This window comes from Molothrus ater, chromosome 1 (genome assembly GCF_012460135.2).
Source record: "Molothrus ater isolate BHLD 08-10-18 breed brown headed cowbird chromosome 1, BPBGC_Mater_1.1, whole genome shotgun sequence".
NCBI lineage: Eukaryota > Metazoa > Chordata > Aves > Passeriformes > Icteridae > Molothrus > Molothrus ater.
The window spans coordinates 75,493,390-75,510,638 of NC_050478.2; the positions used below are offsets into that span (position 1 = coordinate 75,493,390).

Sequence of the window (17,249 nt, forward strand, 5' to 3'; positions counted from 1 at the left end):
TCATTAGTAGCTGAATGTAGCATTTACAACATTTATGTAACTATGTATTTTATTATTTGTAAAAATATGCATATAGCTAGAGTTTGTGATTTTTTAAAGTTTTGGATTGCAACATCTTGTCTCATTCGTGCATGCATATGTATATACAAATTGTAAAGGTCATAAACAGAAAAAGAATAATTTTGACGTACTACTCTCCATCTAAAAATACAATATCCTGATTATGTGTATGGAATGTGGCCATGGAGAAAAACCTATAAATATGTGGAACTGTTGCAAATAGGCCATGATGTTAAACTCATGCTTCAAGAGGAGATCGAGAGAATTTTCACTATTGAAAGATGGAATCAAACTCTTCTTGTTACTGAAAGACAGTGCAGCAAATAATAAATGTCTTGGTCTGGATTGTCTCTCCACGATATCCAGCCCTTGTTTTTGCCTAGCACCAGTGTAAGCCTGCACACATACCATAGTTGTGAGAGCAGTGAAGTCAGTATTCACTTTTTAAAAATGCTAACTGAATTAGTTATGTGTGTGTGTACATTTACATATGTACTTGCTGAAATAAGTTCACCCTGATTCAATAAAGCAGCCAATCAGCATATCTTAATTTCTTTCCTGATTGTCAAAACCTAGCAAAGTACTGCAGAATTTATTCTTTTACATTCTCTCTGTTGGTCCACTGTATTTAGCAAGATTTTTTTTTAATAATCAAATGTAATGAGGACCACTTTAAGTAATGTCCTGCCTAGACAAGAGCTGATTTTATACAAGGACTATTTGTAACTGCAGTTTAGTCAGATGTGATTCCAGCTTCCAGAAGTGCCAAAATAACCTGGATTTTAATTAATTACTAGAATGATATTCAAATTACTCTTCCCTCTTCCAGGCTAAAGCAAGAAAAAAAGTATTCAGCACATACTAAAACAAGTTTTCAATGCTGCAATCCATCTTCTGTAACATACAAGAGTGAAAACAGAAAACTGCACAATTTTTTCTTCTTATGTTGTTGAGTTTTAACAGCCTTTGACCTTTCTGGAGGTCTTAGAGTGCTGCTATTATTTTCTCTCTGCTTGCTGCTACCCATATCATGTAAGGAATTTCTTTTACAAGTTCATCAGCCGGAGTTTTGTTTTATTCATGTATTTAATGAAACTTTTATATCATGACTGAAAAGTTATGGTAATTAGCATAGCTGGAATTGTCTGTCTTTCAGCCCTCATGTTTTTGTATTTTCTTTTACTTACTCATTATTTCCTCATTTTGAACCTGTGAGAATAGGGGTCTTACTGTGTCTCTGTAGTTGGTTTGTGATTGCAGCTAAGATTCTGTATAAACAGACACCTCTACAGTAACCCTTTCAGTGACCCCTACAGAACTAAAATTACAGCTCTTATCTTTCCTTTAGACAGTTTCCGAAGTTGTTTTCTCCCTTTTCTTATCCCTGAGCCAATAGATTCTTGCTGACATTATTAAAATTAGTTGTATAAGGGGGAAGTTACAGAATCAGGCCTTGCATCTGCGTACATCAACTCACATTTTGAGCTTAAATTGCTTTTTCTCCATATTTGTTGATTTTTTTCCTCCATGTTCAGTCAACACAATAAGATCAAATAAGCCAGATAGTACTTCAATTTCAAATGGAAATGTAGAGTTTAATGTTTTCCTCTGGTTATGAATAAAAAAAGAAGGACAGGAAAGAACCTTTTTTTTTTAAATGGTGCTAATAGGATATTGTATAATATTTAAACATGTATTCATAGGAAATGGATCAGAATGTAATTGGCTTTTACTACTTTACTTATTATTAGATTTCAATTTGGATGTCAGAAAGATATTTTATGATAACCATTTTTATTGTTTGTGTTATTTATCATCTGTCTTATGACAAGTTCTTTATTTTTTTTCATCCTTTAAATCTGATATTTCTAAATGAGAAATTTTGGATGGAATGAGACCATAATTAAGTTTTGGAATGTTGCAAAGTTGGTAACTTTAAAGGGTCTGTTTGAATGGGAATGAAAACTAAATTAAAGCAGTGTAAGTTCTCCCAGGGAAATCCTATGTATGTTTTCCCAGTGAAAAACTATTGAATACCAATATGTATAAAGGAGGAGCTTTTATATGTGCTCATATGTTAAATTGAAAGTCAGCCAGCTCTCTTGGCTCTCACTTGTCTCTCATAATTATATCCCATGAAGTTCCTCCAAGTAGGTCCCTGGACAGTCCAAAGTCTGCTCTCTTGAAATCTAGGATTGTGATCCTGGCTTTTGTCTTGCTCCCTTCGCTTGGGATCTCAAACTCCAGCATCTCACTGCTGTTAAAACTGTCCCTGACCCTCACATCCTCAGCCAGCTCTCTCTTGTTTGTCAGTGGAATATCAACTTTTCAATCATCTATATCAGAATGTCGTCACCAGTGCTTGCATCAGGTGTGGATTGTGCCCTGTTGCATTGCCCCTTCAGCTGATCCTGAAGCAACAAAGCTTATTTGATTTCAGAATTATATGAGATATTTTGGCAGTCTGACAAAATTTGAGATTTTTTTCATTTTCTTTCTTGTGATGCACCATGGGAAACATAATGTGAGCCAGACAGATATGTGACTTTTCAGTCACTTCATCAACAGCTCAGCAGGCAGAAGGTGCTACTTGCAAATTATGACTATCAGACCTAAAGGAAAAACATTCAGTGCCATTAGATTGTCATGATATGAAGCAGTTCATGAGAACACAATTGTGATGTCTTTGGTTGTCTTCACACTAGAAATTACCATTGTACTATCATATGGTGTTTACAGCAGCTTCAGTGGATGTTCTAGCTGACCTGGCAGTATCAATAGTAGCAGGATGTGAAGGACTTGCTCTTTATGAGTCAAATTTCTTTAGATTAAGGGCTACTGGTGCAGACTTTGGTTATCCAGTAACTGCTCTGGAGAATCAAGATGACAGAGAGCTTACCTGAGATTTTTTCTCATGCATCAACAGCAAACCAGTATTGAAATTTCTATTCCACTGTTTATTAGCCTGCAGAAACATGATTTGACCTTACTACACAGATTAATGTGCCTGAAATGATGAGAAAATCATTACTTAAAAAAAAATGCTGAGGGACAGATTACATAATTTGCCATGTTTGAGTTGTGCAGTACTTTACTCACATAGGTTTCCCAACTATACACAAAGGAGGAAACCAGGTTCCTGTTTTTCATCCTCTCCTTCGGCAATGTTTATAAGCACTGTTTTCTCTGATCATGTATACACTGTGGAACTCGTGTCTTTACATATATTTGATTTTTGTTTAGTCCTTTAAGTATTAATGGTGTTGGTACTCTGCAATTTTGGCTGATGAAATCTTACCCTGAGCATTAAGCATTGCTCCAAATAATTACTTAATTGGCTGTAAAAAAAACCCAAAGTCAAAAGAATGTATTGAGAAGAAGACATGGTGGCATTTCCATGAACCACACCAGATTGTTCTGTATAGTCTGTATCCTGAAGGAAATTTGAATATTATATTTTCCTCCTTACCCTCAAGATGGAAGGTGATGAGAAATCTGAGATCTCTCTGAAGTTTTTCTATGCACAGAACTTCAGGATAGGCAGCTGGATGTCACCCTCAAGATCCTACATGCTCAATTTATGGGTGCCAGTATTCTTACCTTCAAGACCAGGTGCACTGTTCTTATTTTTTCTTACATATTAATGAACTTGCAAGGCCTGGTATTTCACATGTAGGGGATTTGACTTTTTATGCCTTTAAATAAAATCTTCTTATCACAATTCTTCAGTTTTAAGAAATTCAATAAAAAACTAAGTGCATCTTACAGGAAAATGTGAATCATTTAAGATAGTATATTTTTAAAACAGAAACTGAAAAAAATGATTACAGCATAAAGAAAACAAGTTTTGAAACCTGTCTTCCTTCTAAAGTTCTGTCTTTTTTATTGATTGTGTAAATATGTAAGTGTGACTTTCTGCATGGTTACTCTTCTAATGAGTAGATTGAGATGCTGGTTTAGAATGACTCTAGGAGGTGGATGATGGACCTCTAGAACTCCTTGCTCTTACAGATCAATGTATTAAAAAATGGGGGACAATAATGGTGATAATTTAGAACTATCACTTTATGCCACTTTCAGTGTTTGTTTATGTAATGGTGATTTAAACAAGCTGGTTTCAATGGATTTTTTTTTTGTGCTCTAAAATCTTTCCAAGTTGGGTTTTTGAGAGTTTTTCCTACCAAGTCACAACAAGACTGCTTGGTCATAAGCTTCAGATCATTTAGATATTCTGCCCTGCTCTTTTTCAGACCAAAGAAACCCCTTCCAACCCTTCTTAGCTTCACTTTAAATTCTCCAAATATAACCTCTTTGCCTTCCTTATTTCCTTTCTATATTTGAAGTGTTAGAAGTCTACTAATGATTTTGTACTTCATGTTACCCTGGCAAATATGGCAGGCCTGTAAGAAGTACAGAGAAAAACCCCAGAAGTTATTGGGGTTTTTTTGTTCAGTTTCCATGGAAACAAATACAGAAATAAATCATCAGTTTTGTGCTTCCTTTCTTCTGACTTCTTCCCACTACCAGGGAAACCATATGAATTTTACCCCTCTTACTTCTGTATTTTGGTACCCTACTTTGTCTAATGCCTGAGCTAATTTTGTGGACCTTGCCTGGGGAGCTTGGCTGCAGAGCATCTTTGAGTGATGCAGAAGTGCACTCACTGCAGGGATCTTGGATGAGTAAGGACAGGGACTGCAGTTCTGCAGGAGCATCTTATGTCAGAGGACTTGGAACTGATTTGTGAGGAGAAAAAGCAGAAAATATATCAGAAAAAAGTGAGTATATGTTAGCAGGGTTTACAGAAATATTATGTTACAAGTACTATTGGACTGGTAATACACCTAGGAGAGAGCAGCTCTATCATGTAAGAAGCAAAACAAAAAAACTCTCTGCTTGAATTATTGTATAGTACATTGTCATGTAGAAAAAGATATACTGTACCAAAAGTTCAGTTTTGCAATTATTTTCTTCAGAATAATGAGCATTAACATTGTTCTTCACGTCTTCTATCGCTGTTTCTGTGTTTATATATTTGTAGGCAACTGTATGCCATGACATATGCCCTAAATTTTTGTGGTTAAAATGATATTTATGCTATCTGATAAAGTGGCTACATAAAATGCTATCAAGTATGTCTTATAAAACACCTCGATAAAAAGCTGTGGAATTTACCTCATACAGTGATTATATAATGCTACAAAATTTACCTCATAAAGTCCTAGGAAATGGACAGCTAGGGCACTGACCAAACTGTGAAACAAATTAATTTGGATGGAATCTAGTTTTGCAGTACTCAAATATATTTACTTAGAAACTAGTATAATTCTGATCTCCCAGCTGGAAGAGAAAGAGGAAGGACAGCTCAAAGTCACCGTTTTGAGCACATTAAGAAAAGAAAAGGCATGACAGGCTGCTTGTCTAGGAGTGAGCTGGACTAGGAACTATAAATAAATAAGCAAAGTCAGACAGCACTATAAAACACATTGTTCTTGTGACAATATAAATCAGTTCCTCAGACTGACGTAAATGCAGTTTGTCCTGTCCAGGCAGGAGGAGAATAACCTTAAAAATACCAGTGTGTATCAGCACATTATGGATATTTCATTTGGCAAAAAACACAGGTTAGCCTGTTATACTTTATTATTCATATTACACACAAACAGTAAAAAATAGGATTAACTTAACAGAAAGGACACTATCCTGTGTCTGTGTTTTGTAGCTTCCTTATAGTCTGTTTTCAGAATCTGAAGTCAAGAAAAAAATTAGGACTTCTAAGAGAGAACTCATTGTCAGAGTGGTAATGGTCTTCTTGTCTGTGGGTTTTGTTATTCCTCTGTGCACTGCTCACAGAAAAGTACAGCTTGCTGATTGCATTCCCAGTCAGAATTTATCCTTGCTTCTTTTTCTATAGATATAAGCATCTCCCTTAGGTCCTAATTGATTGCTGTCTTCCAAGGAATTTTTTCTCCCTTGCTCTTGTTCCAGAACTTCCAGGTATCCTAGGTGTCACTCCTGTATACTCTTCCATTCTAAGTGCCTTCATTATTCCAGCAGTGACTTACAGAGGTTTTCTAAATATTTTTCAGTCCCTGGAAATAAAGGTGACCCAGGATCTCTGCTGATCTCCAAGGAGTTGTGTGATGTATGGCATAAAACTCAGTATTACCACTCATACAGGGAAAAACTTCTCTGTTCACTTGATTTGAGCTAAATCAGGGTTGAAGCATTTATGAGCAACAAGTAGTTAATCAGTAATGAGAGAACTATATCTTCAGGATTAGTGCCAGCAATACAACAGATACAGTACACAGTAATACATATTTAAGAGCTGTTTGCAAAAGACCTACAGAATTGTAAATACACCTCAATACCTAATTCCCCCCAAACTGTAACATGCAGGAGCACTGCAGACATGACCCCTGTGGTGGATATTGAACATAAAGTGGCCTTGATGTTACTTCATGTCGTGGGTCTGTGCATGACCACTGGAGTGCTAAACACCTGTTGGAGCACCTGCTAAACACCTGTAGAGAGCTTCCCATGCTAGTGGTTTGTTATATGCTTATTGCAATCACATAGGAATATGTAAACTGTAGTATTATTTAAGCCTGTTAGTCAAAGTAAGCAAATTTCTTAACTGTCTGCATTAGCGCTTTAATTAACCTTCAGCCAAAAAGCCTGTTAGTTTTAAAAGCCTAACCTAGTCAGATTCCTCAAGCTTTGGAGATGCAGGAGGAAGTATGGCTTTGCAGTATTTTATACCAGAGGCAAAGGACTATAATATGTAGAGAACTAGAAAGCTTAAAGGCAATATCCTGAAATACATCAAGTTTAATACCAAGAATTCATTTACATAATACTTAGATTTAATTTGATGATTGCCTGGGTTATCTTAGGAAGGCTTATACATTTTGTTTTCTGCTCATTGAATTTACTGTTTCAAAAGGAACAGCTTTGGGAAAGCTGGAGAATTAAATCCCTTTATCTGTCCACTGAATTAGTTCAACTGTGGGGACAGTTGTACTTATCTGTTGGATTTAAACCAAGAGCTATTCAACAGAGAAGGTGCTTCTGTCTGCTGAGACCACTGACAAGAATGCCAACAGGGATACAACTTTCTGAGCCAGTAACTTCAAAGAGAACTGTGCTTTCATTTCAGCACAAGTTAAGGATGTATAGCCAGCAATTTTGCAAAAATCTGTGCCTTGGCATTACTTTAAACTATCTTCTGCCAAATGTTGTCAACAGCAAAAAGGTTATAATGTGTAAGGGGTTCTTTAAGCAATAAAGCGATGTTTCTGGCACACTTTCCTACCCATAAATTTGAAAAAACCCTGCTTGCTTCCCTGAGGGTCCTTGTAAGGCTAGGCTTCTAAACCCAGAAATGCTGAATCTATGTACAACACCAAAAATCAACTGTCTGTCAAAAAAAATACAGAATAGACTTATGCAAGCTCATAAACTACATCAAACTGTCATCTGAAGATGAGGGAACATATGATAAAAAAGAAATGTGTGCGTTATTTGTGGCAATAATGTGTGGAATTGCAGGCCTGCTAAAAGAAGAGATGACATAGATTTAAGGCTGTCCACTTTGAATGAAAGATCAGATGTTACCAGGCAATTAAATAAGTCTGTACAGTTAATTTCCTTAGTTGATGAAGTTTTTAAAATGCTACTGTCCCCACAGTCTTGTTTCTTATTTGTTGTTTCTCTGATGATGGACTGTGGAAAGGCTTTTGTGCTTGAAATCTTATGCCTTTTTCCCCCCAACTATATCAGTGTGTCTATGTGAAAGATTCTTATCTCCCAGACAACCTTGTCTTTTGTATCACTATAATGCTATAAACAATCTATCAGCAATTTTTTTGCCTGACACCATTGCATCAGGCAAAAAATGGAAGCAAATCTATGCTATGAAAAGCAATTCTCTGGATACAGCAGTGATCTTATTCTGTGTGAGGATGTAAAATTCATTATTCGTTATTGTAAATGTTATCAACATCAGTCACTAAAAACCTGCTTTCTCCATGGACAAACTTTTTACCTTAGTGTCTTCTCTCCTTAAATGACATAAAATTTAAATCAAACCATCCATACAGGCTCTGTGCTTGCAATCTCAGGAGATGATCTATGCATGTGAAAAAAGTCAAGAGATGAGATGCATAAGCAGGAGAGCAACAGTTTTGCTATATGCATACATGAGATGCTTTGAAAGTGCCAAATGAATATATACAAAATATGATAAATTTTTACACATTAAAATGTATTTTAAGCTATGAAACTATGCTCCAAGTGAATACTGTACCTGAAAAAAAAATTAATAGGGCATTGAAAGAGATACAGTCATGCTGTTAGTTTTCTTGTGTTTCTACATGACAAAAAGTCATAAATATTAATGTATAACAAAATTATGTTCTGTTGAGAAGTAGCAGAATATGTTTGACACATCGAAGAATGTGAACAAAAAGGAAATGGTAACAATTCACATTGCTTAATGTATGACTAATCATCACTTATCCATCCTTTTATTTTTAATAACTATAGCTTCACAAATTCAGTATCAAACAACTTTTCATTAATTTAATGAAAAATTTTTGAAAAGATGGATTTTTAGATTAATGTGTCAGTTCTTATATGAATAGGGAATGGCAAATTTCTTGGCCTACTGTCTTATTTTAAGAAATTGCCTGGAGTCTAAATGTCCTTCTCCTTGACTGCCATGTCAGCAGTGCATATATGATTCTGAAGCTCTAACACAAATTTGTAAGTGTAATGAAAGAAAATTTAACAGAATATAGCCTAAAAATCTCTACTCTAGTAGAGCAAATGTACAAGCATAAGCACACTGTCAGTGGTTTCTGAAATGGCAAAAACTGAAATTTAAGTATGTGATAAAAGCCAGTTCGTCACCTGTCAAAGACATCATTCAAGTTTCTGGATAAGTTTACTGGATATTACTTAGATAAATTCATTTATATAAACTCTAGTATCAAATTGGATCATAGTTTGTCTTATCTGAGAGTGAAGCCTATGTTTGGCTAAGTGATTTAACTTTATTCCCCAGAAGATTTAAGTTAAACTGTACACACTTAGCATTGACTCACATCAATCAAAACACACTGCAACACTTCAGTATAATAAGAAAAGTTAATGACTTTTCAAGTTGCTGTGGGACTCAGACTTCTTCTCAGACTCAGTAGTAAGTAATAAAAAGAATGCACATAAAAATAATTATGTTGATTTGGGGCAAAATCCTGAAGTGTCATCTCTGAAATGTGGAACTTGTCAAAGGAGCAATGCAAATCAGTTTTACTTTAATAGGGTGTCAGAATGTAAACAATAAAGCTAAGAAAGCTACCATGAATGCTACACTGCTTTAATAACATGAAAAACATTATATTTTTTGAGAACAAACTTTATTTACTTCTACACCTGCTATGGTAAATAGGATTCCTGTGTTGCTTTTACAGGTGTTGGAAATGTAGGAGAGCTGATTCCATAAGAACTCTTCTCAAGTTGCCCATGCTCTGCCACCTCACACACACCCACCCAAGCTGAGTGAGAAGTGGCACATGACATTGGGCATTAGGTGCCTGTGTGGCTCCTCTGTTGCACATCTCAAGCTTCAGCATCATGGGAGACTCTAATGCTTATGTGGCCTTCCGTACTCCTGCTTTCACTCCTGGAGTGACATGAAAGGGTGGAATTTGACTCATCATGCAGGGAAAGCTGTTGGATAGACAAAACCAGAACCAAGGCATTAGTAAACTCTAGCAGATTATGAAATAGTAAAAGCTGAAATAATTATGAATCGTGGCTGGTACTGTGAGAAGCAGTTAAGAAAATCAAAGCTGTCCTTAATCCATTAAATTTAGTCACCCTGATATCAAATACACAGCAACAAACAAAAAGCAATGGTCTGTGCATCCTTGCTCAGAATGGTAGAGGCCAACAGAAAATACGCAACATTAGATTTGTCCAAGTACTTGTGACCTAACTGATTCCCAAATACCTGAAAGCATTTAATCCTGGTCTGGATGAAAGGAGGATCATGTTACATCACAGCTAGTCTGTGTTGTGGGGGATCCATCCTATTTTTCTGCACCCACACCACAAACATTGTAATCACCGAAAATTTCATTGCTGTTGTTCTTCTAAAGCCATTACAAGACTGCCAGAATTAGAAGGAAATAGTGAGTTTCTCCTTCCAGAAGAGAGAGGGATATTTGGAAAGAAAAAGCACATACACAAGATATCGTTAAAGAGGAAGATGTCAGTGATGTGCAAAGAAAAGCACTTAAGACAAAAGAAAATCATCTGCCTAATATATACAGGAACCTGAATGATTCTGAAGCCAGTAAGTTTTGCTAATTTTGAGGGAAACACCACTTTTATTTTTATTTTAATTTCAGGGAAATAAATCTAATATGGTCATCTCACATTTGAGTGAGGAGTCCTGTTTAAAGAATTACAAACTTCCTTAGAAGTCACTATGAATTTAAAATTGAAGATCCAAGTCAAAGAAACACAGAATATACATATTTGGGTACGCAATATCTATAACAAAGTCAATTATATATATGTATAAATTTTCATCAAGAAAGAACAGACGGCTAGGTCAAAACATGACATTGCCTCTGGGAAAGCAGAACATGTTGAGGGGCCTAATAAAAGTGTTAGCAATAGTCTCCAAAGCCACAAGCAATAGTCCCTTTATAGAGTCATTAATGGTGTTATAATTACTCAGAACAGTTTTTACAATACTTGTGTTCACTCAAATAAATAACAAACTAATGGATGTGGTGACTAATTTTTCATTAAGCACTGAGCTGTAACATTAACTTCTAAAATCAAATATTAATCCTGATTTTCATAATGTACCCATTATTAAAACATTAAAGCATTATTAAAATGCTTTGTATGCATTTTTCTTTACCTTTTTTTGTTTAAATCTGGAACTCTTGCCCTGTTCTTTCACAGTGAGTGTCTGCACAAGTGGTTTAAGTGCCTTTTGTCTTTTTTTTATGACTTTTCTTCAGAAGTGCCACCTGTGTTCTTTGCTCTGTTTCATTCCATAAGTTTCTCATGCATCACCACTTGTCTCTGCCTTTTCTTCTACATTTCTTTGATCCTCTATTAACTTCTTTCAGGGCTAAATCCTGATTATGGAGTGAATTGATGCTTGCATGTGTCAGAAATTGAAGCTGCAGATATGTTCAAACCTCGATTTTCATTTGCTACAGTTTTTAAGGCACACCTGTTTTTGTAGGCAGTAAAAGTGGGAAGCAGAATACACAGACTCACATCCACTAGCCTTAGGCACTCCAGTCTAATAATGGAATACCTTACTGGCTGTGAACCCATGAAAGACAACCTTCAGTATGTGCTCAGAGGAGAGGCTGATGAGCTTTCTCATTAGGCTGCTGTGGGAATTTGCACTATGGTTGTGCCTCTAATGGTGTACATACTTTATTTTAATGGAAAGAAAAGTTATGTTAGAAGAATGAGGCTTCAGTTGCTGCATCCTATGTAAAACATAGCAGATCATATACATTCAATTTGGCAGTGAGATGGAAGATAAGTAAAAAATGGCCAAAGGAGGGGGTTTGGCTATCTGGGAGGTATGTAGCAGAGAAACAGCTAGGCCAACTCTATTCTGTTGTGTTTATTAATTAATCTATCCCTGCACATAACCAAAAGAATAACATATTTTAGAATAAAGCAATACTTTAAACACCAGACTATTAACTGCATTTTAGTAGGAAACTCTTCCTCTAACCTCCCAAATCCCATTTCTATTTCAGCTTGCAGAAACTGACAAATATCAGCAGTCAAGGCACCAATTGTTGCCTCATCTTTCACAGCAGTGCAGGGGAAGGTATTGATGCACAGCTGTGCCTGATCAGATATACTTAGGGAAATCAGGCCACTCAATAAGATGCTCTCTCAGGAAAGGAATAGGAGAATAAAATAGTTTTTGTTTATGAAATGAAGAGTCTTTCCTCCGGTGAGCTGGTTTTTTTTGTTTGTTTTTGCAAGTGTTTGTGGGATGATATTGTTATGGTCTTGGTTGTTTGATCAGTTGATATTTATTGCCTGTCTCAATGAGGCAACCTATATTTCTGTTTTCAGTTTAAAATTTGGTGCAGTTGCAGAAAATAGTGAAGGACAATGCATATTTGTGGTATTCTGTTTTGTTGGGGTTTTTTTCATTGGTCAGCAAAGGAGGCTAATAATATTACTTGTCTTTAAAGGTCTTAAAATCTGTTTTTAGTCTGGTAGGTTAATAACTGAATGTAATTATGTGGTCCAAATAGTTCTCTGGTGAAAAAGGATGTTTCTTGATTAAAAAAAACCCCAAAAAACAAAACCACAACTTGCTTTAGGGAGACGTGTAAGTTAAGCCTTTTGCTGGAAGAGAGGTTATTTTATATTCAAAGGTATCAAAGATCTTAACTATAAAATCTAGGGAGGTAGAGAAGGAAACCATGCTTTTGCACAAGGTTGAACTTGTATCCTATGGATGGCAATGGATGTCTGAATTTCCTTTTAAGAACTACCAACTTCAACTTGCTGCAAAGCCTAATTTTTTACAAAAATGATTGTGTAAAATAGGAGATTCTTTCTAATATGTTTATTTGTCATGTTGAAAAGTTGAAGCCCTTTTGATTGAAATTTATCTGTATGACAGTTATGAAAACTTGTTTGATGTTGTTTCTGGCACTGTTTAGTATTATTATAAATCATGAGCCTGAAGTACTAAATGTACAAGAAATATCTGCTGATCAATTCCTTAAAATTTTAAAGATGAAAAAGTAGATGGGAGAAATTATTTTCTTTCACTCTTACTCTGTGCAGTATTTTTAGATAGTTGATGCTCTCTGTATTAAATTCTATGAAGTATATGCTGGAATTTCTAAGGGAAGCATAGATAGTCATCACATATTATCACTGACTGATATACAGATTTTTTTTTTCCTAAGGGCTAGGGGGTTTGTTTTCATTGTGTTTTTTTTGGTTTTTTTTGTTTTTTTTTTTTTTTTTTTTTTTTTTGTTTTTTTTTGTTTTTTTTGTTGTTGTTCTTTCTTGGTTTTTTTTAATATATCTAGATATCTATAAGGAATTAAACTTTCAGATTCTTTTCAGTATCTCCCTAGGCCTTGTTTGGATGTATAACTGAAAAAATCTGCTTTAAGTCTCCTTTGTGTGCCAAGGAGATTAATCTCCTTGGTAAAAGGAGATAAAGTAGGGGTCTAAGGAGCTGTGAAGATTGCTTATATACAGTTGTAGCCATTTCTTTTGGTAAACTTGTTTGAAGTTACACCTCAGTTATGTAGTGTAACGTGAGGTGCATCCTTTTCCCTTTTTTTATTTGCTCAATCGTTTTCTGGAGATGCATGAGATATGTTGCCTTCCCATGTTGCTGTGGACCCCTTCAGCTGTGCAGTAGTAACTGCCCTAAATATAACTGTTGCCTAGAAACCCCTTTATACTCAGGTAACATAGCAGAAAACCTAAATTCCATCTGACATTGGTGTAATCATGTCTGTCCTGTGCTTGCACAAGAAAACTGAAAAAGGGTAGTGCTTAAAGTATGTAATGTCTGTTGTATTTGTACTTTCAATGGATTCCTCCTCACTGTGTGAGTAAATTGTTATAACTGTACACTTAATATCCATCCACTTCCAATACCCTTGTTGAAACATCTTATTTCTATCTGATTTGTGTTGCCTGTGATAGTAGTTATTTTCCATTATATTTTTTTTTAAAGAAGTGGTACTGTATGCTTTCTTCTGACACTCAAGATATTTATGCTTTGCACTTTTTCCCTTGAAGCAGAAAAGGCATGAAGGTGTATTTGTAGTTGTTTAGAGGGCAAGGTGGGAAATAATTGAAACAGTGCAAGGATTCTTCCTGCCTCAGCATTTCCCTTATGTGGCCTTTAAAAAGGAAGAGTTTTCCTTTGCTATAGAACCCTGCCTAGAAACTGGTATAGAATGACAGGACACAATTATTACCTAATACAGTCTGTGATTTCAACAAAATTGCTTAAAAAAAAAAAAAACAAACAAACAAAAAAACCCAAACTTTTTTACAGGACCATGATGGAAAATATTTTGTATGCAGTCTTTTGTATGTTCTCTATATGAACTGCTTAGCATGTTCATTAGAATAAGCCATCTAAAGTTTTCTTTCTGTTAGTTAATCAGCTTTGACATATAAATTTAGCACTTACAGGTGCTTAAGAAGTCTTTTTGCTTGTTGCATTGTTTTCTGGGATATGAAAGGAATCATTTTCATGTCTTGATGTAAAAATGTCAAAGACATTTTAATGTCTTGATGTCTTTTGACTCTGAAGTGGCTGATATCTTCAGAAAGGATTTTGCTGGTTGAATTGTAATATTATTGCTTTATAGATAGAAAAAACAATAAGTCTGAAGGCCAGACACTTAAAAAGTTTGATTGAAAATTCAGCTGAAAGCAAGCATGGATACTCTGTCATAAACACAGCTAGACTGAATGCCTTTTAGAATTTTTTATAATGCAGTTTTAAGGTGTTTTTAGCAATGCCAAAATTTTTACTGTTAAGTCTGGAACATGGTCTGGGCTATCCAGGTTGCAATCTCTCTTGCTAGGTAAATAGATGGCTTATTTTCTGAAATTGTTAATGTAGCTGCATAATGTATTTTTTTAATGAAATATGTGGGTTTATTGTGTTTTAGTTTTTTTCCCAGTGTGCTGGACCTGTACAAGCAGCTCTTGGGAAGATTGGATTATGCAGTAGAGATCTACAAACTGAAGTGAGAGCTAGAATTTTTTTTTGCTAATGAAACTGGAGCAACAGTATTAGGATTAATTATCCTATAAATAAATTTGAATTCCTGTCTTCGTCATAACTGCTTGTTGAAGATCATTGGAGATCCTCTAGACTTGGGCCTAACTAATACATTGAAGGTGGAAATGAATGAGCTTAATGTCTGAGTTCCTCGAGTAGTTTCTTCAATACTTAAATACAGTTTTGTGACTACCCTCTAGAGATTTTGCAAAAGCTCCTAGAAGCCTTTTATTTTTTGTGTAATTGCTAGAAATGCAGAGAGTTTATTTTTGCAAAAGAAATTTAATCCACCTTTTTGAAAAGATTGTTTTCATATGTAGTTGTTCCTTTAAGACTTCAGTGCCTGTTTACTTATTTCAGTAAATACTGTTTTGTGAAAAGTGTTATGAAATTACTGGCTATGCTACTTTGCAGCCTGCATAGCAAGCTGCAAGTTTAAGATGTTTTTTCCTCATTGCTGGACTATTTTGAAAAAATATCCTGGTACTAATACTGAACCTTTCAGAAAATGTAGCTTCAGTAACTTCCTTTTCATCAGTGCTTTAATTTGATTTGGGTCGGCACCTTTTTTTCACATTAATATACTGCATTAGGGTTCTTCTTGGAAGTTTTTTATCTGTTTAATGTGGGTCCTGAAGCAGGGGTGAAAACACATCTCTTTCAAGGCAGTCATAGCAACACATCAAAAACAGCAGCAAAGGGAAGCACTCTAATATTTTTTCTCTATACAACCCATATGCTATCAAGAGGCATTTGATGTATATGTGCCATCCTATGGAAGCTAAAATTTTCTCAATATTGACAGAGCTTTGCAGTTATGATTAATGCAAAAGCCTGACTATTCTTACACAGTGCTAGCTATGATGGCACGCTGTTTATTTGGGGGGAAATCCCTTATGTACAAATAAATATGATGTCTGGCACTACAGGTCCCTTGGAATTAGTAGGGTTGAAGTTCTTTACTAAGGCACAATAAAGCTGTTGAGGTAGAGTTTTCCAGGGCCTCTGTAGCCCTGTTTTTCTTTCTTTTCTGTCATGTTGTTAATCTCAGATTGCTGGTCTTGTGCTCTGTACCTGATAATGTTGTTGTGGCAGGTTCATGAGGCAAGTGACAGCCACTCATATAAAATTCATCTTTCCCCCTCTCTAGTTTTTTGGGTTGTTTTTTTTTTTTTTTTTGGTATTTTGTAGATTTGAGTTTGTACTATTTAGTGCATATGAGACTGAGCTATTAAAGATTAATAATGTATTTGCCCATTTGTGGTGGTATCAAGGTGTTTTGCTGAGGCCAGCAGGAGGTGAGTTTTTGGATGTGTAATGGCCAGTCTGCCTAAGACAGAGGGTGAAGCTACAGGCCAGGCTTGAAGACATTTAAGAGGCAAATTCTGCAAGGTGAGAAGGTCCCTCTTACATGTCAATTGGCCTCCCTTCATGGGCTTTTCAGCCTTGTATTTATGCAACTTTTCTCAGGTTTATTTTAAATGTCTGGTTTTATTTTCATTGATTGCCTGTTCCTTTAACACAGACATGCTCTTGGATTTTTTTTTTTTGCTAGTTTGCAGCTTTTTAAAAGGCAATAAACTAGTTATAGTGGTTTTTTAGAGTATAAAAGAATGATCAACATTTCTAGTCATTAAGGTTAGTTGGGCAAATGAAAACAAAGGAGTTAAAAGTATTTAGACGTAGGGGTTATCCAAGTTTGCCATGTATGTCTTCAGGGCAATAATGACTTACTGAGAGAGTGTCAGAAGAAAATACTAAGAGGAAAATGAAACACAGGAAATTTAATTATAGGTTAATGCTCTCCAGTTGAAACAAGAGCTGGAAGATCTACTTAGATCTTAGATAGAGTTCTGACTTCAAGGATGCCCCTGAGAAGAAATATGGGAAGTTTGAAAGGGATATGACAAAAACAGCTGCCATGATCTGTAGGGTATTGCATAACTAGCCACTAAGTATGTAAAGCATAGGAGATCATTTTCTAAAATACTACAAATTTTGGGGAAAAAAAAAATCCTCATTAACCTTTTAGAATTTCTTGGAAGCTGTGGCAAATATTTACAGGCTTCTATGAGGCATCTTGCAACAGACGTCTGGAAGTTGCCCTACAGTATTGGTTTATAATACTGCATGCTAATTTGATTGATAGTCCATTGGTATCTTCATTAGCACTTTATTTACAGATAGGGAGAATAAGATTTTTTTTTTCACAATTAACAAAAAATAGTAGAGCACATGCCTGTAATTGGCCCCTATTGAAATATATTAAATGCACTGTGTTTTCCTATGCATCTCATTCTGCCAGATTTTTTCCCTTCTCTTACAGTGATTTTTACTCCAAGCTCTT

At 35.4% G+C, this 17,249-nt stretch overlaps 1 protein-coding gene across 1 annotated transcript in view; it reads left to right on the top strand.

The window, feature by feature from the left end:
- The first annotated feature begins 4,661 nt into the window (after positions 1 to 4,661).
- The window catches only part of CDH12 (cadherin 12), a 643,007-nt gene continuing 630,419 nt past the window's right edge, over positions 4,662 to 17,249 (top strand). Inside the window, exon 1 of the mRNA XM_054515894.1 lies at positions 4,662 to 4,838. The gene's annotated coding sequence lies outside the window, so the exon portion shown is untranslated. The remainder of the gene's footprint in view (positions 4,839 to 17,249) is intronic.